This window comes from Microtus oregoni, unplaced genomic scaffold, assembly GCF_018167655.1.
Source record: "Microtus oregoni isolate MIOR12 unplaced genomic scaffold, Mior012 000000F_ref0000247, whole genome shotgun sequence".
NCBI classification, from domain to species: Eukaryota; Metazoa; Chordata; class Mammalia; order Rodentia; family Cricetidae; genus Microtus; species Microtus oregoni.
The window spans coordinates 33362214-33375535 of record NW_024543059.1 but is presented as its reverse complement, the minus strand read 5'-3'; the positions used below and the strand labels follow the sequence as shown (position 1 = coordinate 33375535).

Sequence of the window (13322 nt, the reverse complement as noted above, 5' to 3'; positions counted from 1 at the left end):
CCAACACCCCAGGCCATGCCTAGGGCTGATGGCAGCAGCCTGAGCCTATTGCACTGTTGTCCACTGGTGTTGGTGACTTGCTTGCAGCAGAAGGCCCGAGGACCAAGGTAAGCATGACATGAATTGGAAGCACGAGCTGACGATTGTCGGGTCTTGGTGGTGCTGCGAGCTGTGCCCATTCGTGCCTCCAGACCAGTCTGCACCTGCCTGTAGCAGACTTAGGTCCTCAAGGTGCTCCTGCCTTCCATGCATGGACCCATTGCAACCTCCCTTTCCCAGATGGGGCACGTCTGGGCAGTTCTCGCACTCCCCAACACCCACCCTGGCTTGAGAGGAGACCTACCTCTGAAAGTCTCTGGGCCAGGCCACTCCAGCGTGCTTGGATCGATGATGATTCCCAGTCAATCATTCCTTGGAAAAGCTGAACAAAATGAGTGAAAACTCAGTACCACCGCTCTCATCGAGACTGAGGTCCTGCACCTTGGGTCACCCAGGTCCTCTGGGAGTAGGATACGGGAATGCCAACCACTCCCCTGCTCCTGCCGACCTCCAGCAGTGGCATAGCATCTCTTAGAGTGAAGTCCTGTGGGGAAGGCTTAGTGCACTTTGACATTTGCATTAGCAAGAGAGAGGTTTGCAGGTGCCAGTAGCCCTGGCTGTCAGTTTGTCAGACCTGCTCAGGGAATAGGAGGCATGGTTTGCTCAGGGAACATGTCCAAAGAGAGCTGAGTCCTGAGCCTTGATCTTGAGACTGCCAGTTGGGCGTGTCCTTGTTCATCAATCCAGTGAGCTGGTTTCCGGGCTGACTTTATTCAGAGCAGCCTCCGATGATATTTATTTATTTATTCATTTACTTATGTATCTATCCATTCATTCATTTATTTTGAGTAAGAGAGTGCTTGCTGGTGTTGCAGTAGCTGGATGTGTTGGGCTTACAGATATTAGTTGAATGGCTGCAGAGAGGGCCAAATATCACCTTCAAGGCCACGGAGCGTGCCAGGCTCAGGCCAAGCCCTGAGACTTGAATAGTTTGCTGTCAGCCATCTGGCAAACCATGCTTGAGGGTTTGGACAGAGCAGGGGAGCTGGCAGAACACTTGTTGCCCGATCATCCCACTGAGACCCACCAGCTCAAGCCCTCCCAGAGCCAGTTTCATGGCTCCCACTGTAACGAGGGCCTGTGCTTTTATGTCTTTACAGTGTTGCTTCTGTGGCACGCACGGCCACAGGGCAGACAGAATGGCCCAACACCCCAGGCCATGCCTAGGGCTGATGGCAGCAGCCTGAGCCTATTGCACTGTTGTCCACTGGTGTTGGTGACTTGCTTGCAGCAGAAGGCCCGAGGACCAAGTTAAGCATGACATGAATTGGAAGCACGAGCTGACGATTGTCGGGTCTTGGTGGTGCTGCGAGCTGTGCCCATTCGTGCCTCCAGACCAGTCTGCACCTGCCTGTAGCAGACTTATGTCCTCAAGGTGCTCCTGCCTTCCATGCATGGACCCATTGCAACCTCCCTTTCCCAGATGGGGCACGTCTGGGCAGTTCTCGCACTCCCCAACACCCACCCTGGCTTGAGAGGAGACCTACCTCTGAAAGTCTCTGGGCCAGGCCACTCCAGCGTGCTTGGATCGATGATGATTCCCAGTCAATCATTCCTTGGAAAAGCTGAACAAAATGAGTGAAAACTCAGTACCACCGCTCTCATCGAGACTGAGGTCCTGCTCCTTGGGTCACCCAGGTCCTCTGGGAGTAGGATACGGGAATGCCAACCACTCCCCTGCTCCTGCCCACCTCCAGCAGTGGCATAGCATCTCTTAGAGTGAAGTCCTGTGGGGAAGGCTTAGTGCACTTTGACATTTGCATTAGCAAGAGAGAGGTTTGCAGGTGCCAGTAGCCCTGGCTGTCAGTTTGTCAGACCTGCTCAGGGAATAGGAGGCATGGTTTGCTCAGGGAACATGTCCAAAGAGAGCTGAGTCCTGAGCCTTGATCTTGAGACTGCCAGGTGGGCGTGTCTTTGTTCATTAATCCAGTGAGCTGGTTTCTGTGCTGACTTTATTCAGAGCAGCCTCCGATGATATTTATTTATTTATTTATTTATTTATTTATGTATCTATCCATTCATTCATTTATTTTGAGTAAGATAGTGCTTGCTGGTGTTGCAGTAGCTGGATGTGTTGGGCTTACAGATATTAGTTGAATGGCTGCAGAGAGGGCCAAATATCACCTTCAAGGCCACGGATGGTGCCAGGCTCAGGCCAAGCCCTGAGACTTGAATAGTTTGCTGTCAGCCATCTGGCAAACCATGCTGGAGGGTTTGGGCAGAGCAGTGGAGCTGGCAGAACACTTGTTGCCCGATCATCCCACTGAGACCCACCAGCTCAAGCCCTCCCAGAGCCAGTTTCACGCCTTTTACTGTATCGAGGGCCTGTGCTTTTATGTCTTCACAGTGTTGCATCTGTGGCACCAATGGCCACAGGGCAGACAGAATGGCCCAACACCCCAGGCCATGCCTACGGCTGATGGCAGCAGCCTGAGCCTATTGCACTGTTGTCCACTGGTGTTGGTGACTTGCTTGCAGCAGAAGGCCCAAGGACCAAGGTAAGCATGACATGAATTGGAAGCACGAGCTGACGATTGTCGGGTCTTGGTGGTGCTGCGAGCTGTGCCCATTCGTGCCTCCAGACCAGTCTGCACCTGCCTGTAGCAGACTTAGGTCCTCAAGGTGCTCCTGCCTTCCATGCATGGACCCATTGCAACCTCCCTTTCCCAGATGGGGCACGTCTGGGCAGTTCTCGCACTCCCCAACACCCACCCTGGCTTGAGAGGAGACCTACCTCTGAAAGTCTCTGGGCCAGGCCACTCCAGCGTGCTTGGATCGATGATGATTCCCAGTCAATCATTCCTTGGAAAAGCTGAACAAAATGAGTGAAAACTCAGTACCACCGCTCTCATCGAGACTGAGGTCCTGCACCTTGGGTCACCCAGGTCCTCTGGGAGTAGGATACGGGAATGCCAACCACTCCCCTGCTCCTGCCCACCTCCAGCAGTGGCATAGCATCTCTTAGAGTGAAGTCCTGTGGGGAAGGCTTAGTGCACTTTGACATTTGCATTAGCAAGAGAGAGGTTTGCAGGTGCCAGTAGCCCTGGCTGTCAGTTTGTCAGACCTGCTCAGGGAATAGGAGGCATGGTTTGCTCAGGGAACATGTCCAAAGAGAGCTGAGTCCTGAGCCTTGATCTTGAGACTGCCAGTTGGGCGTGTCCTTGTTCATCAATCCAGTGAGCTGGTTTCCGGGCTGACTTTATTCAGAGCAGCCTCCGATGATATTTATTTATTTATTCATTTACTTATGTATCTATCCATTCATTCATTTATTTTGAGTAAGAGAGTGCTTGCTGGTGTTGCAGTAGCTGGATGTGTTGGGCTTACAGATATTAGTTGAATGGCTGCAGAGAGGGCCAAATATCACCTTCAAGGCCACGGAGCGTGCCAGGCTCAGGCCAAGCCCTGAGACTTGAATAGTTTGCTGTCAGCCATCTGGCAAACCATGCTTGAGGGTTTGGACAGAGCAGGGGAGCTGGCAGAACACTTGTTGCCCGATCATCCCACTGAGACCCACCAGCTCAAGCCCTCCCAGAGCCAGTTTCATGGCTCCCACTGTAACGAGGGCCTGTGCTTTTATGTCTTTACAGTGTTGCTTCTGTGGCACGCACGGCCACAGGGCAGACAGAATGGCCCAACACCCCAGGCCATGCCTAGGGCTGATGGCAGCAGCCTGAGCCTATTGCACTGTTGTCCACTGGTGTTGGTGACTTGCTTGCAGCAGAAGGCCCGAGGACCAAGGTAAGCATGACATGAATTGGAAGCACGAGCTGACGATTGTCGGGTCTTGGTGGTGCTGCGAGCTGTGCCCATTCGTGCCTCCAGACCAGTCTGCACCTGCCTGTAGCAGACTTAGGTCCTCAAGGTGCTCCTGCCTTCCATGCATGGACCCATTGCAACCTCCCTTTCCCAGATGGGGCACGTCTGGGCAGTTCTCGCACTCCCCAACACCCACCCTGGCTTGAGAGGAGACCTACCTCTGAAAGTCTCTGGGCCAGGCCACTCCAGCGTGCTTGGATCGATGATGATTCCCAGTCAATCATTCCTTGGAAAAGCTGAACAAAATGAGTGAAAACTCAGTACCACCGCTCTCATCGAGACTGAGGTCCTGCACCTTGGGTCACCCAGGTCCTCTGGGAGTAGGATACGGGAATGCCAACCACTCCCCTGCTCCTGCCGACCTCCAGCAGTGGCATAGCATCTCTTAGAGTGAAGTCCTGTGGGGAAGGCTTAGTGCACTTTGACATTTGCATTAGCAAGAGAGAGGTTTGCAGGTGCCAGTAGCCCTGGCTGTCAGTTTGTCAGACCTGCTCAGGGAATAGGAGGCATGGTTTGCTCAGGGAACATGTCCAAAGAGAGCTGAGTCCTGAGCCTTGATCTTGAGACTGCCAGTTGGGCGTGTCCTTGTTCATCAATCCAGTGAGCTGGTTTCCGGGCTGACTTTATTCAGAGCAGCCTCCGATGATATTTATTTATTTATTCATTTACTTATGTATCTATCCATTCATTCATTTATTTTGAGTAAGAGAGTGCTTGCTGGTGTTGCAGTAGCTGGATGTGTTGGGCTTACAGATATTAGTTGAATGGCTGCAGAGAGGGCCAAATATCACCTTCAAGGCCACGGAGCGTGCCAGGCTCAGGCCAAGCCCTGAGACTTGAATAGTTTGCTGTCAGCCATCTGGCAAACCATGCTTGAGGGTTTGGACAGAGCAGGGGAGCTGGCAGAACACTTGTTGCCCGATCATCCCACTGAGACCCACCAGCTCAAGCCCTCCCAGAGCCAGTTTCATGGCTCCCACTGTAACGAGGGCCTGTGCTTTTATGTCTTTACAGTGTTGCTTCTGTGGCACGCACGGCCACAGGGCAGACAGAATGGCCCAACACCCCAGGCCATGCCTAGGGCTGATGGCAGCAGCCTGAGCCTATTGCACTGTTGTCCACTGGTGTTGGTGACTTGCTTGCAGCAGAAGGCCCGAGGACCAAGTTAAGCATGACATGAATTGGAAGCACGAGCTGACGATTGTCGGGTCTTGGTGGTGCTGCGAGCTGTGCCCATTCGTGCCTCCAGACCAGTCTGCACCTGCCTGTAGCAGACTTATGTCCTCAAGGTGCTCCTGCCTTCCATGCATGGACCCATTGCAACCTCCCTTTCCCAGATGGGGCACGTCTGGGCAGTTCTCGCACTCCCCAACACCCACCCTGGCTTGAGAGGAGACCTACCTCTGAAAGTCTCTGGGCCAGGCCACTCCAGCGTGCTTGGATCGATGATGATTCCCAGTCAATCATTCCTTGGAAAAGCTGAACAAAATGAGTGAAAACTCAGTACCACCGCTCTCATCGAGACTGAGGTCCTGCTCCTTGGGTCACCCAGGTCCTCTGGGAGTAGGATACGGGAATGCCAACCACTCCCCTGCTCCTGCCCACCTCCAGCAGTGGCATAGCATCTCTTAGAGTGAAGTCCTGTGGGGAAGGCTTAGTGCACTTTGACATTTGCATTAGCAAGAGAGAGGTTTGCAGGTGCCAGTAGCCCTGGCTGTCAGTTTGTCAGACCTGCTCAGGGAATAGGAGGCATGGTTTGCTCAGGGAACATGTCCAAAGAGAGCTGAGTCCTGAGCCTTGATCTTGAGACTGCCAGGTGGGCGTGTCTTTGTTCATTAATCCAGTGAGCTGGTTTCTGTGCTGACTTTATTCAGAGCAGCCTCCGATGATATTTATTTATTTATTTATTTATTTATTTATTTATTTATGTATCTATCCATTCATTCATTTATTTTGAGTAAGATAGTGCTTGCTGGTGTTGCAGTAGCTGGATGTGTTGGGCTTACAGATATTAGTTGAATGGCTGCAGAGAGGGCCAAATATCACCTTCAAGGCCACGGATGGTGCCAGGCTCAGGCCAAGCCCTGAGACTTGAATAGTTTGCTGTCAGCCATCTGGCAAACCATGCTGGAGGGTTTGGGCAGAGCAGTGGAGCTGGCAGAACACTTGTTGCCCGATCATCCCACTGAGACCCACCAGCTCAAGCCCTCCCAGAGCCAGTTTCACGCCTTTTACTGTATCGAGGGCCTGTGCTTTTATGTCTTCACAGTGTTGCATCTGTGGCACCAATGGCCACAGGGCAGACAGAATGGCCCAACACCCCAGGCCATGCCTACGGCTGATGGCAGCAGCCTGAGCCTATCGCACTGTTGCCCACTGGTGTTGGTGACTTGCAGCAGAAGGCCCGAGGACCAAGGTAAGCATGACATGAATTGGATGCACGAGCTGACGATTGTCGGGTCTTGTTGGTGCTGCGAGGTGTGCCCATTCGTGCCTCCAGACCAGTCTGCACCTGCCTGTAGCAGACTTAGGTCCTCAAGGTGCTCCTGCCTTCCATGCATGGACCAATTGCAACCTCCCTTTCCCAGATGGGGCACGTCTGGGCAGTTCTCGCACTCCCCAACACCCACCCTGGCTTGAGAGGAGACCTACTTCTGAAAGTCTCTGGGCCAGGCCACTCCAGCGTGCTTGGATCGATGATGATTCCCAGTCAATCATTCCTTGGAAAAGCTGAACAAAATGAGTGAAAACTCAGTACCACCGCTCTCATCGAGACTGAGGTCCTGCACCTTGGGTCACCCAGGTCCTCTGGGAGTAGGATACGGGAATGCCAACCACTCCCCTGCTCCTGCCCACCTCCAGCAGTGGCATAGCATCTCTTAGAGTGAAGTCCTGTGGGGAAGGCTTAGTGCACTTTGACATTTGCATTAGCAAGAGAGAGGTTTGCAGGTGCCAGTAGCCCTGGCTGTCAGTTTGTCAGACCTGCTCAGGGAATAGGAGGCATGGTTTGCTCAGGGAACATGTCCAAAGAGAGCTGAGTCCTGAGCCTTGATCTTGAGACTGCCAGTTGGGCGTGTCCTTGTTCATCAATCCAGTGAGCTGGTTTCCGGGCTGACTTTATTCAGAGCAGCCTCCGATGATATTTATTTATTTATTCATTTACTTATGTATCTATCCATTCATTCATTTATTTTGAGTAAGAGAGTGCTTGCTGGTGTTGCAGTAGCTGGATGTGTTGGGCTTACAGATATTAGTTGAATGGCTGCAGAGAGGGCCAAATATCACCTTCAAGGCCACGGAGCGTGCCAGGCTCAGGCCAAGCCCTGAGACTTGAATAGTTTGCTGTCAGCCATCTGGCAAACCATGCTTGAGGGTTTGGACAGAGCAGGGGAGCTGGCAGAACACTTGTTGCCCGATCATCCCACTGAGACCCACCAGCTCAAGCCCTCCCAGAGCCAGTTTCATGGCTCCCACTGTAACGAGGGCCTGTGCTTTTATGTCTTTACAGTGTTGCTTCTGTGGCACGCACGGCCACAGGGCAGACAGAATGGCCCAACACCCCAGGCCATGCCTAGGGCTGATGGCAGCAGCCTGAGCCTATTGCACTGTTGTCCACTGGTGTTGGTGACTTGCTTGCAGCAGAAGGCCCGAGGACCAAGGTAAGCATGACATGAATTGGAAGCACGAGCTGACGATTGTCGGGTCTTGGTGGTGCTGCGAGCTGTGCCCATTCGTGCCTCCAGACCAGTCTGCACCTGCCTGTAGCAGACTTAGGTCCTCAAGGTGCTCCTGCCTTCCATGCATGGACCCATTGCAACCTCCCTTTCCCAGATGGGGCACGTCTGGGCAGTTCTCGCACTCCCCAACACCCACCCTGGCTTGAGAGGAGACCTACCTCTGAAAGTCTCTGGGCCAGGCCACTCCAGCGTGCTTGGATCGATGATGATTCCCAGTCAATCATTCCTTGGAAAAGCTGAACAAAATGAGTGAAAACTCAGTACCACCGCTCTCATCGAGACTGAGGTCCTGCACCTTGGGTCACCCAGGTCCTCTGGGAGTAGGATACGGGAATGCCAACCACTCCCCTGCTCCTGCCGACCTCCAGCAGTGGCATAGCATCTCTTAGAGTGAAGTCCTGTGGGGAAGGCTTAGTGCACTTTGACATTTGCATTAGCAAGAGAGAGGTTTGCAGGTGCCAGTAGCCCTGGCTGTCAGTTTGTCAGACCTGCTCAGGGAATAGGAGGCATGGTTTGCTCAGGGAACATGTCCAAAGAGAGCTGAGTCCTGAGCCTTGATCTTGAGACTGCCAGTTGGGCGTGTCCTTGTTCATCAATCCAGTGAGCTGGTTTCCGGGCTGACTTTATTCAGAGCAGCCTCCGATGATATTTATTTATTTATTCATTTACTTATGTATCTATCCATTCATTCATTTATTTTGAGTAAGAGAGTGCTTGCTGGTGTTGCAGTAGCTGGATGTGTTGGGCTTACAGATATTAGTTGAATGGCTGCAGAGAGGGCCAAATATCACCTTCAAGGCCACGGAGCGTGCCAGGCTCAGGCCAAGCCCTGAGACTTGAATAGTTTGCTGTCAGCCATCTGGCAAACCATGCTTGAGGGTTTGGACAGAGCAGGGGAGCTGGCAGAACACTTGTTGCCCGATCATCCCACTGAGACCCACCAGCTCAAGCCCTCCCAGAGCCAGTTTCATGGCTCCCACTGTAACGAGGGCCTGTGCTTTTATGTCTTTACAGTGTTGCTTCTGTGGCACGCACGGCCACAGGGCAGACAGAATGGCCCAACACCCCAGGCCATGCCTAGGGCTGATGGCAGCAGCCTGAGCCTATTGCACTGTTGTCCACTGGTGTTGGTGACTTGCTTGCAGCAGAAGGCCCGAGGACCAAGTTAAGCATGACATGAATTGGAAGCACGAGCTGACGATTGTCGGGTCTTGGTGGTGCTGCGAGGTGTGCCCATTCGTGCCTCCAGACCAGTCTGCACCTGCCTGTAGCAGACTTATGTCCTCAAGGTGCTCCTGCCTTCCATGCATGGACCCATTGCAACCTCCCTTTCCCAGATGGGGCACGTCTGGGCAGTTCTCGCACTCCCCAACACCCACCCTGGCTTGAGAGGAATCCTACCTCTGAAAGTCTCTGGGCCAGGCCACTCCAGCGTGCTTGGATCGATGATGATTCCCAGTCAATCATTCCTTGGAAAAGCTGAACAAAATGAGTGAAAACTCAGTACCACCGCTCTCATCGAGACTGAGGTCCTGCACCTTGGGTCACCCAGGTCCTCTGGGAGTAGGATACGGGAATGCCAACCACTCCCCTGCTCCTGCCCACCTCCAGCAGTGGCATAGCATCTCTTAGAGTGAAGTCCTGTGGGGAAGGCTTAGTGCACTTTGACATTTGCATTAGCAAGAGAGAGGTTTGCAGGTGCCAGTAGCCCTGGCTGTCAGTTTGTCAGACCTGCTCAGGGAATAGGAGGCATGGTTTGCTCAGGGAACATGTCCAAAGAGAGCTGAGTCCTGAGCCTTGATCTTGAGACTGCCAGGTGGGCGTGTCTTTGTTCATTAATCCAGTGAGCTGGTTTCTGTGCTGACTTTATTCAGAGCAGCCTCCGATGATATTTATTTATTTATTTATTTATTTATTTATTTATGTATCTATCCATTCATTCATTTATTTTGAGTAAGATAGTGCTTGCTGGTGTTGCAGTAGCTGGATGTGTTGGGCTTACAGATATTAGTTGAATGGCTGCAGAGAGGGCCAAATATCACCTTCAAGGCCACGGATGGTGCCAGGCTCAGGCCAAGCCCTGAGACTTGAATAGTTTGCTGTCAGCCATCTGGCAAACCATGCTGGAGGGTTTGGGCAGAGCAGTGGAGCTGGCAGAACACTTGTTGCCCGATCATCCCACTGAGACCCACCAGCTCAAGCCCTCCCAGAGCCAGTTTCACGCCTTTTACTGTATCGAGGGCCTGTGCTTTTATGTCTTCACAGTGTTGCATCTGTGGCACCAATGGCCACAGGGCAGACAGAATGGCCCAACACCCCAGGCCATGCCTACGGCTGATGGCAGCAGCCTGAGCCTATCGCACTGTTGCCCACTGGTGTTGGTGACTTGCAGCAGAAGGCCCGAGGACCAAGGTAAGCATGACATGAATTGGATGCACGAGCTGACGATTGTCGGGTCTTGTTGGTGCTGCGAGGTGTGCCCATTCGTGCCTCCAGACCAGTCTGCACCTGCCTGTAGCAGACTTAGGTCCTCAAGGTGCTCCTGCCTTCCATGCATGGACCAATTGCAACCTCCCTTTCCCAGATGGGGCACGTCTGGGCAGTTCTCGCACTCCCCAACACCCACCCTGGCTTGAGAGGAGACCTACTTCTGAAAGTCTCTGGGCCAGGCCACTCCAGCGTGCTTGGATCGATGATGATTCCCAGTCAATCATTCCTTGGAAAAGCTGAACAAAATGAGTGAAAACTCAGTACCACCGCTCTCATCGAGACTGAGGTCCTGCACCTTGGGTCACCCAGGTCCTCTGGGAGTAGGATACGGGAATGCCAACCACTCCCCTGCTCCTGCCCACCTCCAGCAGTGGCATAGCATCTCTTAGAGTGAAGTCCTGTGGGGAAGGCTTAGTGCACTTTGACATTTGCATTAGCAAGAGAGAGGTTTGCAGGTGCCAGTAGCCCTGGCTGTCAGTTTGTCAGACCTGCTCAGGGAATAGGAGGCATGGTTTGCTCAGGGAACATGTCCAAAGAGAGCTGAGTCCTGAGCCTTGATCTTGAGACTGCCAGTTGGGCGTGTCCTTGTTCATCAATCCAGTGAGCTGGTTTCCGGGCTGACTTTATTCAGAGCAGCCTCCGATGATATTTATTTATTTATTCATTTACTTATGTATCTATCCATTCATTCATTTATTTTGAGTAAGAGAGTGCTTGCTGGTGTTGCAGTAGCTGGATGTGTTGGGCTTACAGATATTAGTTGAATGGCTGCAGAGAGGGCCAAATATCACCTTCAAGGCCACGGAGCGTGCCAGGCTCAGGCCAAGCCCTGAGACTTGAATAGTTTGCTGTCAGCCATCTGACAAACCATGCTTGAGGGTTTGGACAGAGCAGGGGAGCTGGCAGAACACTTGTTGCCCGATCATCCCACTGAGACCCACCAGCTCAAGCCCTCCCAGAGCCAGTTTCATGGCTCCCACTGTAACGAGGGCCTGTGCTTTTATGTCTTTACAGTGTTGCTTCTGTGGCACGCACGACCACAGGGCAGACAGAATGGCCCAACACCCCAGGCCATGCCTAGGGCTGATGGCAGCAGCCTGAGCCTATTGCACTGTTGTCCACTGGTGTTGGTGACTTGCTTGCAGCAGAAGGCCCGAGGACCAAGGTAAGCATGACATGAATTGGAAGCACGAGCTGACGATTGTCGGGTCTTGGTGGTGCTGCGAGCTGTGCCCATTCGTGCCTCCAGACCAGTCTGCACCTGCCTGTAGCAGACTTAGGTCCTCAAGGTGCTCCTGCCTTCCATGCATGGACCCATTGCAACCTCCCTTTCCCAGATGGGGCACGTCTGGGCAGTTCTCGCACTCCCCAACACCCACCCTGGCTTGAGAGGAGACCTACCTCTGAAAGTCTCTGGGCCAGGCCACTCCAGCGTGCTTGGATCGATGATGATTCCCAGTCAATCATTCCTTGGAAAAGCTGAACAAAATGAGTGAAAACTCAGTACCACCGCTCTCATCGAGACTGAGGTCCTGCTCCTTGGGTCACCCAGGTCCTCTGGGAGTAGGATACGGGAATGCCAACCACTCCCCTGCTCCTGCCCACCTCCAGCAGTGGCATAGCATCTCTTAGAGTGAAGTCCTGTGGGGAAGGCTTAGTGCACTTTGACATTTGCATTAGCAAGAGAGAGGTTTGCAGGTGCCAGTAGCCCTGGCTGTCAGTTTGTCAGACCTGCTCAGGGAATAGGAGGCATGGTTTGCTCAGGGAACATGTCCAAAGAGAGCTGAGTCCTGAGCCTTGATCTTGAGACTGCCAGGTGGGCGTGTCTTTGTTCATTAATCCAGTGAGCTGGTTTCTGTGCTGACTTTATTCAGAGCAGCCTCCGATGATATTTATTTATTTATTTATTTATTTATTTATTTATGTATCTATCCATTCATTCATTTATTTTGAGTAAGATAGTGCTTGCTGGTGTTGCAGTAGCTGGATGTGTTGGGCTTACAGATATTAGTTGAATGGCTGCAGAGAGGGCCAAATATCACCTTCAAGGCCACGGATGGTGCCAGGCTCAGGCCAAGCCCTGAGACTTGAATAGTTTGCTGTCAGCCATCTGGCAAACCATGCTGGAGGGTTTGGGCAGAGCAGTGGAGCTGGCAGAACACTTGTTGCCCGATCATCCCACTGAGACCCACCAGCTCAAGCCCTCCCAGAGCCAGTTTCATGCCTTTTACTGTATCGAGGGCCTGTGCTTTTATGTCTTCACAGTGTTGCATCTGTGGCACCAATGGCCACAGGGCAGACAGAATGGCCCAACACCCCAGGCCATGCCTACGGCTGATGGCAGCAGCCTGAGCCTATCGCACTGTTGCCCACTGGTGTTGGTGACTTGCAGCAGAAGGCCCGAGGACCAAGGTAAGCATGACATGAATTGGAAGCACGAGCTGACGATTGTCGGGTCTTGGTGGTGCTGCGAGGTGTGCCCATTCGTGCCTCCAGACCAGTCTGCACCTGCCTGTAGCAGACTTAGGTCCTCAAGGTGCTCCTGCCTTCCATGCATGGACCAATTGCAACCTCCCTTTCCCAGATGGGGCACGTCTGGGCAGTTCTCGCACTCCCCAACACCCACCCTGGCTTGAGAGGAGACCTACCTCTGAAAGTCTCTGGGCCAGGCCACTCCAGCGTGCTTGGATCGATGATGATTCCCAGTCAATCATTCCTTGGAAAAGCTGAACAAAATGAGTGAAAACTCAGTACCACCGCTCTCATCGAGACTGAGGTCCTGCACCTTGGGTCACCCAGGTCCTCTGGGAGTAGGATACGGGAATGCCAACCACTCCCCTGCTCCTGCCCACCTCCAGCAGTGGCATAGCATCTCTTAGAGTGAAGTCCTGTGGGGAAGGCTTAGTGCACTTTGACATTTGCATTAGCAAGAGAGAGGTTTGCAGGTGCCAGTAGCCCTGGCTGTCAGTTTGTCAGACCTGCTCAGGGAATAGGAGGCATGGTTTGCTCAGGGAACATGTCCAAAGAGAGCTGAGTCCTGAGCCTTGATCTTGAGACTGCCAGGTGGGCGTGTCTTTGTTCATTAATCCAGTGAGCTGGTTTCTGTGCTGACTTTATTCAGAGCAGCCTCCGATGATATTTATTTATTTATTTATTTATTTATTTATGTATCTATCC

General features: G+C 52.7%; 11 non-coding genes across 11 annotated transcripts; all 11 read left to right on the top strand.

The window, feature by feature from the left end:
* The first annotated feature begins 381 nt into the window (after positions 1–381).
* LOC121454438 lies at positions 382–475 on the top strand. Its single transcript, XR_005975239.1, has one exon. It is a non-coding gene; the product is annotated as a small nucleolar RNA SNORD116 (small nucleolar RNA).
* Positions 476–1624: 1149 nt separating this feature from the next.
* Positions 1625–1718, top strand: LOC121454432. Its single transcript, XR_005975238.1, has one exon. It is a non-coding gene; the product is annotated as a small nucleolar RNA SNORD116 (small nucleolar RNA).
* Positions 1719–2871: 1153 nt separating this feature from the next.
* On the top strand, positions 2872–2965 carry LOC121454426. The gene has a single exon (XR_005975237.1). It is a non-coding gene; the product is annotated as a small nucleolar RNA SNORD116 (small nucleolar RNA).
* A 1149-nt stretch (positions 2966–4114) lies between these two features.
* Positions 4115–4208, top strand: LOC121454420. The gene has a single exon (XR_005975236.1). It is a non-coding gene; the product is annotated as a small nucleolar RNA SNORD116 (small nucleolar RNA).
* Positions 4209–5357: 1149 nt separating this feature from the next.
* Positions 5358–5451, top strand: LOC121454416. The gene has a single exon (XR_005975235.1). It is a non-coding gene; the product is annotated as a small nucleolar RNA SNORD116 (small nucleolar RNA).
* A 1157-nt stretch (positions 5452–6608) lies between these two features.
* On the top strand, positions 6609–6702 carry LOC121454411. Its single transcript, XR_005975234.1, has one exon. It is a non-coding gene; the product is annotated as a small nucleolar RNA SNORD116 (small nucleolar RNA).
* Positions 6703–7851: 1149 nt separating this feature from the next.
* On the top strand, positions 7852–7945 carry LOC121454405. Its single transcript, XR_005975233.1, has one exon. It is a non-coding gene; the product is annotated as a small nucleolar RNA SNORD116 (small nucleolar RNA).
* A 1149-nt stretch (positions 7946–9094) lies between these two features.
* On the top strand, positions 9095–9188 carry LOC121454397. Its single transcript, XR_005975231.1, has one exon. It is a non-coding gene; the product is annotated as a small nucleolar RNA SNORD116 (small nucleolar RNA).
* A 1153-nt stretch (positions 9189–10341) lies between these two features.
* LOC121454395 lies at positions 10342–10435 on the top strand. The gene has a single exon (XR_005975230.1). It is a non-coding gene; the product is annotated as a small nucleolar RNA SNORD116 (small nucleolar RNA).
* A 1149-nt stretch (positions 10436–11584) lies between these two features.
* Positions 11585–11678, top strand: LOC121454390. Its single transcript, XR_005975229.1, has one exon. It is a non-coding gene; the product is annotated as a small nucleolar RNA SNORD116 (small nucleolar RNA).
* A 1153-nt stretch (positions 11679–12831) lies between these two features.
* LOC121454381 lies at positions 12832–12925 on the top strand. Its single transcript, XR_005975228.1, has one exon. It is a non-coding gene; the product is annotated as a small nucleolar RNA SNORD116 (small nucleolar RNA).
* Positions 12926–13322: the final 397 nt, after the last annotated feature.